The 16437-nt window shown below is 43.8% G+C and overlaps 1 protein-coding gene and 1 non-coding gene across 3 annotated transcripts in view; both read left to right on the top strand.

The window, feature by feature from the left end:
- The window catches only part of LOC126334765 (uncharacterized), a 1160035-nt gene that overhangs the window by 300018 nt on the left and 843580 nt on the right, over positions 1-16437 (top strand). The gene's annotated exons all lie outside the window — the stretch shown is intronic.
- On the top strand, positions 9891-9965 carry Trnat-ugu (transfer RNA threonine (anticodon UGU)). The gene has a single exon. It is a non-coding gene; the product is annotated as a tRNA-Thr (tRNA).

The following is a 16437-nucleotide window of genomic DNA, read 5'->3' as shown; positions in this document are numbered from 1 at the left end:
GCGTTTCTAGCATTCTACGTTTCTTCTTCTTCTTCTTCTTCTTCTCTTTTTTTGGTCGTGAACCAAGTGTACTCAAGAGGAGCCAAACAGCCATCTCTGCCTCCCTAATGGAAGCTAGGTGTTCCACATCTTCCTCGAATAAGTCCAGGTAGCTGATGGGATGGTTCTTTGAGAACGCCACCAGTGATTTTATTTTCCATCCTTGCACAACTATGCTAGCGCTGCGACTGATAAATCAGCTGACAATGAAACTATTCGTACGTTCATTCCTTCATGTCTCACTCCCTCTACAGTCTCCCTTCCCCTCAACGTCCGCAGCTCGTGGTGCAGTGACTAGCGTTGCTGCCTGTGGATCACGGGGTCCCGAGTTTGATTCCCGGCCGGGTTGAGGATATTCTCTGCCTGGGCATTGGGTGTTTGTTTTGTCCTCATCATTTGATCATCATCATAATCATCACCATCATTTGTCTCTGTGGCTAGATTGGACTGTGTAAAACAATTGGACTGTGTAAAACAATTGGACTGTGTAATAACTGGCACTTTGGACGGGCGCTGATGACCGCCAAGTTTAGCGCCCCAAAAGAGCGCAACATCCTCCCCTCTCCCGCAACCCCCCTCCCCCCACTCTCTCTCTCTCTCTCTCTCTCTCTCTCTCTCTCTCTCTCTCTCTCTCTCTCTGTGTGTGTGTGTGTGTGTGTGTGTGTGTGTGTGTGTGTGTGTGTGTGTGTGTGTGTGTACGAGCGTTTCTCACTGTAAACATTTACAACTTTGTCTATGTAAACGTGATGTCTGCTCCTTTGGACATGTCGGAACACCATTTTATCCAGCAGCCACTATGAATCGAGTCACAGTGGAATTGGCTGCGAGCGGGTGTTGATTTAAATCAGTGGAGAATGATTCGATCCTGTGTCTTCTGCTTACTAGGCAGAAGCGCTGACCACTTCTTCATCGCGACAGCACACCTCCCGTCAAACCCAAATTCTCACCTTATCTACACACTACGAATGTAGTGTCTCTTGCCTATTAATCATCATTACTCGCATCATTTCACCGATTCCCGTAACAGTTCGAGCCCGATGCGCGTCCACACTGAAGGGATAACTGGCTGGCGCAGTGGTCGGCCCTTCTGCCTAGCAAGTAGGATACCCGGCTGCGAATCCCACTCCAACACAAATTTTCCCATTGATTTAATCAATGTACGCTCGCAGCCACTATCTGTCATTCCTTTGTGACCTGATTTTTAGCCGAGCGGTCTGAGGCGCTGCAGTCATTGATTGTGCGGCTGGTCCCGGCGGAGATTCGAGTCCTCCTTCGGGCATGTATGTGTGTGTTTGTCCTTAGAATAACTTAGGTTCAGTAGTGTGTAAGCTAAGGGACTGATGACCTTAGCAGTTAAGTCTCATAGGATTTCACACACATTTGAACATTTTTACCTGATTTACCATTGTTTCCGGTAAATTTATGCTTTGTCATAATGGTACGTGCTTGTTCTTTTTCTTGTGTTGTTTCAGGTTCTGATTTTGTGATTTTAAAACAGACTTTATATAATTTTATTCTTCGTCTCAAGCACAGTGTCTATACGCATCCATCTGTACCCTAACCTTACAAATGGTTCAAATGGGTCTGAGCACTATGGGACTTAACATATGAGGTCATCAGTCCCCTAGAACTTAGAACTACTTAAACCTAACTAACCTAAGGACATGACACACATCCATGACCGAGGCAGGATTCGAACCTGCGACCGTAGCGGTCGCACGGTTCCAGACTGAAGCGCGTAGAACCGCTCGGCCACACCGGCCAGCCCCTATCTTACAAACCGAGCGAGGTGGCGGAGTGCTTAGTACACCCGACTTGCATTCTGGAGGACGACGGTTCAAATCTGCCTTCACTCATCCTGATTGAGTTTTCCGTGATTTGCCTAAATCGCTTCGGGAAAATGATGGGACAGTTCCTTTGAAAGGGCAAAAACGATTTCCTTCCTCATTCTTCCCTAATTCGAGCATGTGGCTCGCCTCCACTGACTTCGTTGTCGATGAGACATTAAACACTAATCTCTTCCCCATCCCCTCCTTCCCTCCTTCTCCTCCTATGTTACAAGCTACACATCCAGTATCGACGTCACTCTTTGTCCTGATGGCCTGTTAGATTCTTTTACGTATTCCTGTGGTTCAAACGCTTAATACTTTCAGTGTATTAAATATTGTAGCTGTCTTGTAGTTACTGACGTTGCTGTATTATGAGAGACCACCGGAAATTAATAATTCCGTGAAAAGGAGGAGACGAGCAGTCAGATGTTTTCGTATTATCCTTCACAGCCATATATCATTTTATTAAGCTTTGTTTCGAATAAAACGTAGTATTTTTTATTAAAAATATGTGTTTCAAATGGTAGAATCCTGCCAACATCGGCCAAGTACTGGAGATAAACTGGACCTTCAGATAAGCTGCCCGAGGCTCTGAAATGCTGTACGTTGCGCAGGCAAAGTGCCGGAAGGAGAGGATCGCTTGAGGTGCAGTTATGACGTGAGGTACAACAGGGAAAGGAAAAAGAAAAGTATAGTGCAGGAGGTCAATTGAAATACTTTTTATAAAGAGATGTTGTACAAAGTCTTTTTACGAGATCGCATATATGAACATATAACAGAAAAAGTAGGAATAAAAGAGAAAAAAAAGACAGCCCAATTAAAGCACTTTGAAACAGAGAGAGCATTGTAGACGAGAGAAGCTCCCTGAAATATGATGCAAAGTTAATTAATAGTATGAAATTTTCAAAGACAGACAGACACGCACACACGCGCGCGCGCACACACACACACACGCACGCGCGCGCACACACACACACACACACACACACACACACACACACACACACACACACACACACAGAGAGAGAGAGAGAGAGAGAGAGAGAGAGAGAGAGAGAGAGAGAGAGAGAGAGAGCACGAGCAGGAGCAGTTGCACCTTCTCGCGATAATGGAGAAATTTTAGAGAATCTTGTATCTAAATACTTTCTTTGTTTTGTGTTAATTGGTATTTAATTATTCTCAGAGCTCGAGTTCCAGACGCTTTTGTTCATATTAGTTTCTCAAACTAGCTTCATTCAAATATAACTGTACAGACATTTCTGAAAATTTAGGCGAGATTGAATGTGATAGGCAAATTACCTCAACAAATGGAAGTCATGTAAGGCATGCCCTGTATGCAGTAGGATTTGGACGACGTTACTGAGGCCGTGTAATATCGTCGCTCCTCACCACCTTCACAGAGCGTCCGCAACGACTTAAAATTTGTCAAAAAATTTGGATAACGAATCAACTACAAATCTTGGGTGCATTTTGTTCTAAGCTCACTTTTACTGTATGGCCCAAGGTTGACTTTGCTGGAGACTCGTTGTTAATTTTAATACACGGAGAGACAGGTAAGCACCTCTCACCGTCGAGGCCCTGATGGCCGGTGTGTTATGCAACGAAAGGAGAAAAAATATACAGAAATCTCCGTTTCCTCTTTTCCTTATTATTTATACCATGATATAAATAACACTGACCACTCACCTTAATGTGACCACCTATCAGTAGCTTGAATAAGCACCAATTGCAATGCGGACATTCAGGAGGAGTGTGGTAGGTTTCTGGAAGGCACAGACTGGGTTGTGGAGCCCTGGCGACTCCAGTGTCGTCGGCAAATGCGCTAGGTTTCTCCGGTGAGGATTCATGCCGCAAACAGCCCATTCGAGATGGTCTGATAGATTCTCGATTGGGGCCGGCCTCTGTGACCGAGTGGTTCTAGGCGCTTCACTCCGGAACCGCGCTGCTGCTACGGTCGCAGGTTCGAATCCTGCCTCAGGCATGGATGTGTGTGTGCCGTCCGTAGGTTAGTTCGGTTTTAGTAGTTCAAGTCCAGGGGACTGATCACCTCAGACGTTAAGTCCCATAGTGCTCAGATCGATTCGAACCATTTGATTCTCAATTGGGTTAAATTTCCAGAGTCCGGTGGCCAGGAGACCGCGGTAAACTCGTCCTGGTGCTTCTCCAACCGAACATTCACTCTCAGCTGTGAGACACCTTGCACTGTCATTCTGGTAGATGTCATCGCGCCGAGGAAAAACAAACTGCATGTAGAACTGGAAATAGTCCTCAAGAACAGAAGCATACTTGCGTCCCAGAATGACGAGGTAACCCTAGGAATGCCCCTCGACGATAGTTGCTGTTCAGACATTTTACACCCTGCACTACAATGGCCATCTGTCCATAGAGCTTAAAGCGTGATTCATCTGAAAAATCCACTCAGTGGACGTCCAGTCGCAGTACTGGTGTGCGACTTTCAGCCTTCGCCACCGATTACCAGCAATGAGCATCGCTGGATAGACCAAGTGCCTGTTGCGGAAGCCGATACGCAGCAACGTTCGCTCAACAGTCGTTGAGGAGACACTATTGGTAGCCCCCTGGTTCACCTGCGCTGGCAGTCGCTCAACAGTTGCATGCCTGTTCGCCCGTACACATCTCTGCAGCCGTCGTTCATCCCTGTCATCTAAGGCCCGTCATGCATCACGGTTGCTTCGGCGCCGGTTTTGGATAGCGCCATTTTAGCAGGCGAGGTATGCCTTAGGCACGGCGGCACGTCAATAGTTTGTAAAGTTGGCCATTTCGAAAATGCTTCCACGCTTGTTCCGAAAGCCAATGATGATCTCGTTTTGGACGTCAGGTCAATCACTGCGTTTCCGCATTACGACAAAGACTGCACTGTCTCCCTCGATCCCGCGACGCGTTATTTAGTGAGTAAATTAACAAAACTTTCGTAGTCAGTTTGTTTTCGATTATTGGACATGCAAACGAGTGAATTCGGAAGTAAGAGTGTTGCCCCGAAAGTTATGCAACGCATTTTTTTGTCAGCAGAAAACAATGCTATGAATGCGCAACGTTACGTACTTTCTTTTAATCTCGTTTGTCCGATTTCGTTCGCTGCATCTGCTCGGTGCGGACGTCGCAAGACACCCGTATCAGTTTGTCGTTGATCCATTAACTCAGTTTTTTTATTAAAGAGGGCAGCTAACCCTCTGACCGAACACGCTTAGTTACCGTGCCGGCGGTACTAGTATGTATTATTTGAAGTCTCCTGTGTGAGCGCGCTGTAACATCATAGATTAAGGGCCGACCTGCGACAGTAATCGCACACCTTGCGTACGGGTCGCTAGACGCCGCCGCGAGCGCTATGAGTGCATTGCGACCTCAGGCGCGCATGTTGCATACAGGACGCGAGGTGGCGCCACGAGGGCAACTGTATATAAGTGCCGACGGAGTTCGGCCAGCTCTCATTTTGTTGGCATCTCATTTTTGCCTATTCTCTTATTTGCTTAGTTGCTTAGCTTTTATTCGTTTATGGCTCATGTTGTTGTGCTCTCTTTCAGCCATTCTGATTGTTTTGATTTACTCCCAATTGAGAAGTGCTCATTTTGGCATTTCACTTTTGCATATTTCTCATTTTGCTAATAATATGCACCTTCACTTTTTACAGTTGAACTGATTAACATAGTCTCAGGTACTGTTTGTTCATTTCAGCCTGTACATATTTTGATGTTCTTTAAATATTGCAATAATTATGGGAAGCATTTCCTCCCTTAAACTTGTGTAAAATATTGTCGATGTAGGATTTGTTCTGTTACACAGGTGTAAGCTTTTGAATATAAATTATATACGAAAATGTGCTTTAAAAGAAACTTATTTTTTCAGTTTGTACTACATCGTATGACAATTTTGTGATATGAGGGAGAAATTTGAGGGGCGAACCCATGGAAAGAGTCTTAAGTGATCCCCTTTAAAAATAAAAATTTGTGTGACACTGAAAGACGTGACACTGTAGGCACCGAAGACATAATTTATATATATATATAATTATACATCACAGTGCCAAGTTTCCGTCACTTCCGAGAGATAGTGTAGCTGTAGGACAGTTTCAAAACGGGGTCTGTAGTTGCTGTAAGTTACAAGCAACGTGCCGTCATTGAAGTTTTCACTGCAGAGATAGAAACTGTGGGGTATATTCACAAACGCTTGTGCAAAGTCTATGGAGCATCTGCTGTAGACAGAAGTACAGTTAGTCGCTGGTCAAGGAGGGTGGGATCACCAGCAGGCGGTTCAGCCGAACTCCACGATTTGCAGCGGAGACCACCACGGCTGCCATGCCTGACATATTGCAGCGAGCTGATGTTGCAATTGGCGAGGACACACGCATTACGCCTCGGCATTCGACGCTGCATCTGTGAATCAGTAAATTAAGTGTGCCCCCCCCCCCCCCCCCCCCCCCGCCATCGGGACAAAGATTGGTACCGACAGGACATATACGCCCTTGTTTCGCGCTGGAGGATGGCCATAGAACGGGATGAAGATTACGTGGAAAAATAGGATGTGTAGATAAAACACCATTTTTTCGTGTATGAAATTCTCATTATGTTCAATAAAGAATTGTTGAAGAAAAAAGAAGAAGAAAAAAGAATGCTTTGCATTACTTTCTGGGCAACCCTCGAAAGTTACATATTAATTACAATAATTTCGGTACTGTTATTTCATTAATTAAATTTATTCGCAATTGCTATTAGGACAACCATCAATTGGAGAATGGAATGACGGCAATGAAAATTTGTGTCGCACCGGAACTCGAACCCGGATTTCCCGCTTATGGAGAGCTGTCGCCTTAATTTGCCTATCCGTCCACGACTCACGACCAGACTGAAACTTCAGTTTGTCGTCAACCACGCGTCTACAATCTTTACTTGTACATCCATTATATATATTCCCGTACAGGTGGAACATGTGATTTGAAAGTCGCTTGCCCGGTGTCGGCGGAATAAAACGATAGTGCAGTGCCTGTGTTATTCTGAATTACGATTCAAAGTTGCATGTCCAAAGGAACTTGGCATCGTAATTCACACTAACACAGGTACTACAATATCGTGTTGTTTTTAATTTGCCCGTAGCTTGTTCTGTTAATGTCATTCCTCGAAACATTCTTACCGTCGGAAAAACAAACCAATTATTTATAGCGTCGTTATCTTATAAGCATGACAGTTGAGTTTAATATGTTGTAAACACCCATCTTCTCGTATTTTATCACCCTCTTTAGACAGTTTAGTAGCAATTCATTACGTACATTGCTGATACAATGCTAAGTAATTATCCGTTAGCACCTGTTGTTTGGGACAGTTTTACGTAGGACTCAAATGATTTAGATATGCCACAGATACGCTATTGCTCTGATATTCATTGTCCACGTAAATAATTGCGATCAAATGAATTTTATCCATAGTGGATGCTGTTGAACTCCGTGACTGTTCCTTTATAAGGTGTAGAAAAATTTCCGCTACCAGTCACAATAAAAGGTTATTTATTTGTCACACGACCGGTTTCGGGCTTGTGCCCATCGTCAAGTGTTTATACACTCATGTACATGTTTATATTGCTGGAGATCACTGTATAAATACAAAATATATATATGCTGGTGACTAAACAGATACAAGTGGGACAATTGTAAGTGGCAATTCAGCATTTGTCTGTACTTATATAAAGATGAAGCATCATTATTGTAATTAAGCTATGTTGACAGTTTTTCCACTTAATTACTCACTAGTTATCTTTTTAACGCCCATATTTCAGTTTCATAAAGTCTAGCTGCATATTTCACGATTACGACGTCCACTTTACAGTGTGTGTGACGAGCCACGTCGTAATAGTGAAATATGCAGCGGTCATTCAAACTAAACTCTACTTCGGAAAGACCTGAGGAAGCCATAAAAAGGCTGTTAACAATCGGGAGCGGCTAAAAGCAAAACGCCCACAAGCGCGTACCTATTCACATGATATTTTCCGAATCAATAGTGGTAAACGTTACGTCGTCCTTGCCATAAACCTGCCTCGTTGGTCACGGAAACTCACTTTGTGTCTAAGGAGTACGCTCTTTGTTGGTAACCAGAACACATGCACCTAGTCTAGTGCATTTACCTATGAATCCATATGACTACTTCGCAACTCACAGTTTAGTGCCTGGCAGAGGGTTTATCGAACTACATTCAAGCTGTTACTGCAAAGGTCCACTCTCGAACAGCGCGGGGGAAAAATGGTTAAATGAATTTTGTTCTTGTGGCGGTCCATAGCCTCAGTATGTCTTAAGAAAGAAACGTTCTACATTTTCATCTACATCTACATAGATACTCCGCAAGCCACCGTACAATGTGTGGCGCAGGGTACCCTTTACCACCAATTGTCATTTTCCCTCCTGTTCCACTCGCAAATAGAGCGAGGGAAAAACGACTATCTGGATGCCTCCGTATGAGCCCTAATTTTTCGAAACCTATCTTCGTAGTTCTTACGGGCAGTGTATGTTGGCGGCAGTAGAATCGTTCAGTAGTCAGCGTCAAATGCTTGTTCTCTAAATTTTCTCAATAGTGTTTCTCGAAGATGTCGCTTTCCCTTCAGGGATTCCCTTTTTAGTTCCAGAAGCATCTCCGTAACATTCACTTGTTGTTCGAGCAACAAGTATAGGAGCCCGCCTCTGAATTGCTTGGATGTTTTCCTTCAATTGCACCTGCTACGGATCTCGAACACTCGAGCAGTACTCAAGAATAGGTCGCACCAGCATCCTATATGCGGTTTCCTTTACATGTGAACCACTCTTTCCTCAGACTCTCCCAATAAACCGAAGTCGATCATTCGCCTTCCCTATCACAGTTTGCAATGTTATGCCAATATATTTAAACGACACTAGTAGCACTGTATCCGAAAATAACAGGTCCAAACAGGCCGTAATATGTTTGTTGTCTGCGCTATTAGCTAAAATCGACCGTCGGCCACTTTCAAACGCTTATCGCAAGCCTCAAGCTTCATATTGCAAAGAAGTCAGTACATATGTAAAAGCACATAGAAACGATGTGTGCTTTCACGTATGTAATGGCTTTTTTGAAAATGTCCGACGGTCGAATTTTGACTAATAGCAATGACTATATATATATTACAGCCTGTTTGGGCCAGTTTGTCTTTCTTTAGGACAGTTAAAACAGCAAGCTCTGATTTTTCTTACGTAAATACAATAATCATTTCTCCCTTTGTAGGTGGACGCCAACAAAATATTAACACATTAGCGGAAAAAGTTTGAGATTGAAATTTCGTGAAGAGATCTCGCCGCAACAAAAAATGCCGTTGTAGTAATGATTGCCAACCAAATTCGCATATCATGCCCATGGCACTCTCTACTCTGCCCCTCTTTGAACTTCTTATATGTCCTCCGTCAATCCTAAATGTTAAGGATTTCATAGCGCGCAGCAAACTTAGTGTAGGCAGTCTCTTTAGTATACCTGTAGTAACAAACAACGTCCTCAGTCACTTCGGCCAGCGGTCAGCTCGCTACAGACGCCTCTGATGCGCGAGCATTTCATAATTATGTCCGTGCTGCACTTGTTGCTAGTTCACGTGAAATCTAGTTTTTCAGTTGGAGAGAGGACGGAAACCGGCCGCAGACAGAAGTAGATCTCGATGCTCAGCTCGAATTACCCTCTTGGTTGGAAATTAAAACTGCAGCATCTGGAATACAAGCAAATAACGCGGTTTTAATTCTTGCGAGTATGCAGTACAGTACGACGAATACACGAGTAAAAGGTAGAAATAACAGACACCATATCCATATAAGCATATAGTTCTGGTAATAGCGGCTATGATCTCCTTCTTCTGAGCGGATGCACAGATATGAGCAGAACTCTTCGGGACTTGGTAAGAATGTCTTCCACGAGTAATGAGTGTGTTGGGTAGGGACACATAGAACGTAATGTGTGGACATAAAGGCGAGAATGTGGGTCTCATGGGAGGCGTGTGCGAGATAGTCCCTGCAGTCGCATTATCTTCTGTGCCCTCGGTGGCTCAGATGGAGAGAGCGTCTGCCATGTAAGCAGGAGATCCCGGGTTCGTGTCCCGGTCGGGGCAGACGTTTTCACCTGTCCCCGTTGATATACATCAACGCCCGTCAGCAGCTGAAGGTATTAATATAATTCTCTTTCTAGACGGCTGCAGGTCATTAATGGTGTCTGTACTTTCGGACATGTCTGAAAGAACAGACCATGTAAGTATATAAAGTGAAAATACAGACTCTCACTTGAGGAAAGATCCAGTTATTCAATACTGTTCACATGGCCACTGCAACGCTGTTACTCTATAAAATATGAGAGAAGTGATGCCTCGGTATTTTTAATGTGGCAATTCTTAATTGTTTTCAATAAAACAAACCTCATTAACGTTCTACATATTTTCAACATATTTGCATCCTTCTACCGCTAGAGGGCTCCGAACTGTAGCGTGGGGCATGGTAGTGTGTAACATAATTATATCGGTGCGTGAGAAACAGCGTGCTGTAATCAAGTTTCGATTACTCCTTCAGCATGACAGTGACGGGGTATAAACGAGCGCTGCGATATGTGCAACAGTTCGGCACACTGTCGCCGACCATCCCTCATACAGACCCGGCTTGGCGTTAAAGAACGCCTTCGAGGACTTCACTTTGACGGTGATGAAGCGGTGCAAGCAGGGGCGAGGTTGCGGCTCCATCAACAAAGCCAAACATTCTATAGTGACGGTATCGACGAGCTGGTCTCTCGTTGGGAGAAATATGTTAGTCGCCAGGGTGACTACGCCGAGGAATAAACGTGTAGACATGAAGAATAAAGATGCAGAATGTTAATGCCGTTTGTTTTACTCAAAAAGCCTTTAGAGATTTTCCATAAAGAAACTCGGAGGCATTACTTTCCGGCACGTCCTCGTATCTTAAGTGGTGCTACTCTTAAAGTATTTGTGACATAATGAAGGTCATAGCAGTTCTTCTGAACCAGAAAATGTGGCATTCTCACTTGGGAAAAATACTGATCACAACGGGTACCTATGGCCACTGATAGAAAAGTACATATTGGGACTGCCATCAAACTGCCTGATAAAACAAGGATATGTATGTCTTGTGGCACTACGTGAAGGTTATCATAATCCCAGATGTGACTGTTACGATAATTGACGATACAATCATGTGAAAAGCCCCTCCAAGTTCTCCCTGTTAGCTGATGGAGTTTCAACCATGAAGTACACTTTCTTGAAACTCAGGCGTTCATACTTATCATGGTCATGCACCATCTACAAATGAGACTGCCTCGCAAGCGTACGTAGACTCACACATTCATGCAAGATGTACCTGTCTCCCAGGGTAACTTTCAGTATGAAGAGGGCGTGCTGTGTCAGCATTCACATTTACTACACTGTGCATACACTGGTCAGCCAGAACATTATGTCCAACTACCTAACAGCCGGTATATCCACATTTGGCACGAATAACAGCGGCGACGCGTCGTGGAATGGAAGCAGTGAAGCCTTGGTAGGTCTCTGGAGGGAGCTGACACCACATCTGCACACAAGAGTCATCTGATTCCCTTTAATTCCGGGGAGGGGGCCTATAAGCTCTGACGCCGCGTTCTCCACCGCTATACTGTCCTTGTGGCCTAGCGCATTGTCCTGTTGAAAAGCGCTATTGCCATAGGGAAACATGATCGTCATGAAGCGGTTTACGTGGTCTGCAACCAGTGTACGATATTCCTTGGCCGTCATAAAACCGTGCACGAGCTCCATCGGAGCGACTGATGCCCACGTAAATGTTCCCCTGAGCATAATGGAACAGCCGCCGGCTTGTCTCCTTTACGCAGTCAAGGAGCTGTTCCCCTGGAAGACAACGGACACACACCCTCCCATCGACAGGATGATGAAGGTATCGGGATTAATCAGACCATGCAACGCTCTGCCACTGCGCCAACGTCTAGTGCCGATGGTGACGTGTCTATATCAGTCGTAGTTGCCGATATTATGGTTTTAACATTGGCACATGCATGGGTCGTTGGCTGCGGAAGGCCATCGTTATGATAATAAATGAAAAGCACCAGTTTGCTTTTGTTCTACAATATTACTTTCATTGCTAACCGTTTTTCGGCTTACAAGGCCATCTTCAGACATTAGACATCGTTAGGAGTGATCGGTGCACTGTGTGTTCAGACACACTTGTACTCTGCTTAGCATTAAGGTCTGTTGTTAATTCCACCAAAGTTCACCACCTGTCCTGTTCTACCAGTCTGCCTAGCCTACGACGTCCGACATCTGTAATGATGGATAGCCGCCCAACCCCACGACGTCTGAACGTGGTTTCACCTTGGTTTCGCCGCGTGTTAAAGACACTCATCATAACACTCCTCGAGTAGCTAAGAAGTCGTGCAGTTTCCAAAACTCTCTTTCCCAGGCTCTGGGCTATCACAGTCATCCCTCGGTGAAACTCAGATAGATCGCGCGCCTTCACTGTTCTGCACATGGACATCACGGTCACTGATACTACATGCCCCGTGCGTGTGTCTGAGTAGCAACCATTCCTAGCTGGTGACGTGGTTACAAGTTCTGGCTGATCAGTGTATAGTCCATATCCCTTATTTTAGGCACTAAATACAGCGTAGTGATGGAAGTTACTCTAAAACAGAGCAAACGAGAATCATAAAAAAAAAGAAAATGAGTAAAAATTCGCATTTGAGGTAAATTACACTCCCAGGAATTACTATGGGGACTTGTTTTGATACTTTCATAACAAGCGTTTTGTACCGATGTCCATATGAACATTTTGTAATGTTTTGGTAAGAATAAGTTCCTAAACTATCTGACGCTTCTTTTATGCACCCTTGTATTGATATGTTTCTTAGGACTCCTACGTAAAGGTACTCTCGAATATGATTTGTTCTAGTGTACTCGAATGAAGACCACAACAGCATGGGACGCTTTCCCTTACCTTGTTAATAATTAATGAAAAACACCTCAGCTATATTATTACACATTTATTGCTTTAAGACCAGTATCGTTCGCTGAACTTCATGGTGCCGAATTGTGCTGAAGTCATGACAGAAATGGTCTGGTTGTCGTACCTAACGTTAAAGGCAATCATACCATTTAAGAAATGAATTAAGCACAACTGGGAAAGATGAAGATGCTCAGTGAACGAAACGGATGGTGACAAATTAATTTGAAATCCTATGAATACGTCTTGAGTTTTCTTAAGTCTTGCTTTCATTTTAAGCCCAACGTCAGAGCTGCCTCTGGTGTATTTACCTTTCATGAGCTACTATGATTATCACCTAACGGATCCTTGATTTTCTGTGATATTAATTGGCCAGAATCGGCAACTGCATATAGCGTTATACTTTCTGGACAGACCAGCTTTGCAGGTGCTCTATCGCGGGAAGAGCCCAGGTATTTTTCTTCTGTTTGCTTACCACCGTTCAACCACTGTTAAAAAGAAACTTCGTTGTCGGCAGGGATTTTCCTGCAAAGTCCTAGCGTGTGACTATTTTTTGGAAACATAGGGAGAAACACACACTGACTGCGAGAGAGTGAAAGTGGAACTCTTGGCAGACGCCACATGAAGTTTGCGTCAAGGGAGACGTAGCGGCTGAGAGGAGCCGGCGAATGGTATGCGTGCACTATGTGGAGTTTGCCGCCGGTTTGGCGTCTAGAGGTGGGCGTGGAGGGCGTGGCAGCCGCAGGACTCTGGCAGCCAGTGGTGGCGTGGCGCTCGCCCAGTGCGTAAATTACTGCGGGCGCTCTCTGCAATTTTGCCGCTATCTGCTCTGGGCCGTCTTCGAAATTCTCGGCCATTTCCTTACTCCTCGTTCTTGACTGCGTCTCGACTTAGTCAGTGCTGTTACATTTTAAATGATATAACTGATTATTGTACACGGTGTTTCAAACAGAATATACTTATTGTAAAGTATTAGTTTCGTGCAAAAGTTCGTATCATTTTTGTTTAGTATGTTAGTATTCCGGTTGCTATGAGTTTATCTATCGATTGTCATTTTTTGTTTGTGGTTCACTGTTGCTATTCGAGTTTGTTTTGTCACTTCGTCGTTTGGGGCTAGTGTGTGGAGCTGTGGGCGCTACAAAATGGAGCGCCAAGTGTATAAATCGGAACGTTTCCGACGCACTATTCTGTGTTCAATAGAGCTGTTACAGCAGCGGAGACAGCCATAAACATTTGCTCCGTGTATGGGGTTAGTGCCACTGGACAGAGCACTGCAAGGAAATTGTTTCTTAGTTTTAAGGAAGATCTTTTTGACATTAGTGATTCTCCGAATTCAATAAGATATTCAGTGTGAGATAAAGATCGTTTAAACGCAGTAATCCACAACGATACTAGTGAAGTGGCAGATCTGATGAACTGTGATTATTCCATCACTGTCAGACATTTTCATACAATGAGGAACGTTATAAAAACGAGTATGAGTACAGCATGCTCTAAACAAAAGTCAGCAGGTGCTGTGCACCTCTGCTTGCTCGTCATAAATAGGCTCATGAACAACATCGACGATTCCTGTCCTGTCTCGTTGCTGGTGACGAGAAATTGTGTCTTTATGCTAACATAAGTAAAATAAAGTAATGATCTTGCCCAAATAAAGCAGCAGCTCCCCGTACAAAGACGTGCATGCTTCTAAAAATGATAATGTTATGCATCTGGAGGTAAAGCGACCGTGTGATGCACTACGGATTTCTTGCCGGAGGGGTAACCATTCCTGCTGGCATTTACTGTCAACAAATGAAAGATCTTGCTGAGCAATCCAGGAACAACAACCAGGAAGTCTGTGTGAAGAGATGCTGTTCCATTATAATGCCCGCTTCATTCTGCTAAACTGACAAAAAAAACTGTACATGAGTTGGGTTGGGAATTCATCCCGCATTCACGTTGTTTACCTAATCTTGCGCCCTCAGGTCCTCACCTTTTCTTCTCCCTATCGAACAATTTTCAACGAACTCCCTTTGTGGATGAAAATTCGCCCCGAACATGGTGCGACGGGTCAGGCTCTTATCGCGCAGTTTCCTTTCCCTGAAAGAAAATCCACCTACCTCGTTTCTTAGGTAGTTGCTGCACTCGCCTCTCCTGATAGCAGCTACTGGAAAAATTGCAGAAAAGCAGTGTTGAAGAAACTGCAATTTAATAGCCGCTCACCGGAGGCCGCGATACATGTTTGCTGAAATACAATCTATGAGCAATCTTCCTAAATAAATTGAGTTATTGGAATGGTAGTAATTGTTTACTCAAACGAGAACGCGAAGTTGGTAATTCTATTTAAGCTCTTTATTGTCTTTAAGCCTGATCATCAGCCCGCTAATCTACGTTTGAAGAAAGTTCAGTTCACAATTCTATCCACACTCAAACCCCGCCAGAATTAGCTTTCAAAGTTACGGAATTTACTTAACTGCAACACAGACGATTTTCTAACATACACGTTTGCAGTCGATGTTCAATAATAGTTCGTTTTTTAACGTTAATGCTCGCCATAAGCACTTAGTAAAAGTTTACTAAGTACCGCCACGCTTTTAATTATTAAAGTTACTCGCGTCTTTCGCGGAACGAAAAGTCACAACTCGCTCAAACTCACACTACGCGTTACTGGACTCTTCCAGTCTCAAATCGCACAGTACCGAACCGATGAAGCCGTTTTATGACTTCATTTTACACATTATTCGCGAGGACACATCAAGCATGTCTCTTCTCGATCACAGTTCCTTCGCGACTCCTCATCCACTCGCGACTCCCCCTCCTAGTCCGCTAACCGTCCTCGCATCTCATTGGCTCACACATCACACAGCCAATCAGAATTAACTCTTTTGGTGCGCCTCGCGCCAAAATCTAGCACGCACCAGTCATGACTTCTGAATCATTTACGTCATGATTTCTTGTTACACAAAATTTACTGTATAATTTAACAAACCGAAAGGAAAACTAGACTTTACTTTATTTCCAGAAATTATTTAAATACTCGCGAACGTTCTGGCGGCTTGTACAATACCATACACTCTTGGACATCCGACATTCACTAAGATGGGGAATCACTGGCGACTCTGTTCCCACGGTTACATCGTCTGAACACTTGCGAGTTCCAACCTAGATTTTATACACTTGCAAAGAATGGCGAATGTCCCTCTTTCATTCACTCAGGCACACTCATTCACTCTCACCTACTCATATAAAATAACTGTTCACAAAAATTCAAAACATTTATGGTTTTAACAAAGTTATAGGTGAATTTCTAAAAGTAAAATTCTCAAAATAAATACAAAAGCACGGAAGGTGATTTTGTTTCATAGTTGGATGGTCACTGAAGGTGATCTATACATAATGGTATTTATTTAGACTCGAAAATTGTAGAAATTTGCGTTTTCTGTAAGATTTTTCTAATTTCCAAAATATGCAGGTTTCAAAGCTCAAATTTGGATGACTTATTTTTATTCATAACAGAAACTAGTATATTAACTTTTAATTTCCTCAGGTTCCTCAGTTAGAAGTTATTAAAGATGAAAGTTCCACGTTATACACGCGGCTAGTTAGCGCACAGGT

This window comes from Schistocerca gregaria, chromosome 2 (assembly GCF_023897955.1).
Source record: "Schistocerca gregaria isolate iqSchGreg1 chromosome 2, iqSchGreg1.2, whole genome shotgun sequence".
NCBI classification, from domain to species: Eukaryota; Metazoa; Arthropoda; class Insecta; order Orthoptera; family Acrididae; genus Schistocerca; species Schistocerca gregaria.
This window is presented reverse-complemented; position numbering and strand designations above follow the sequence as displayed.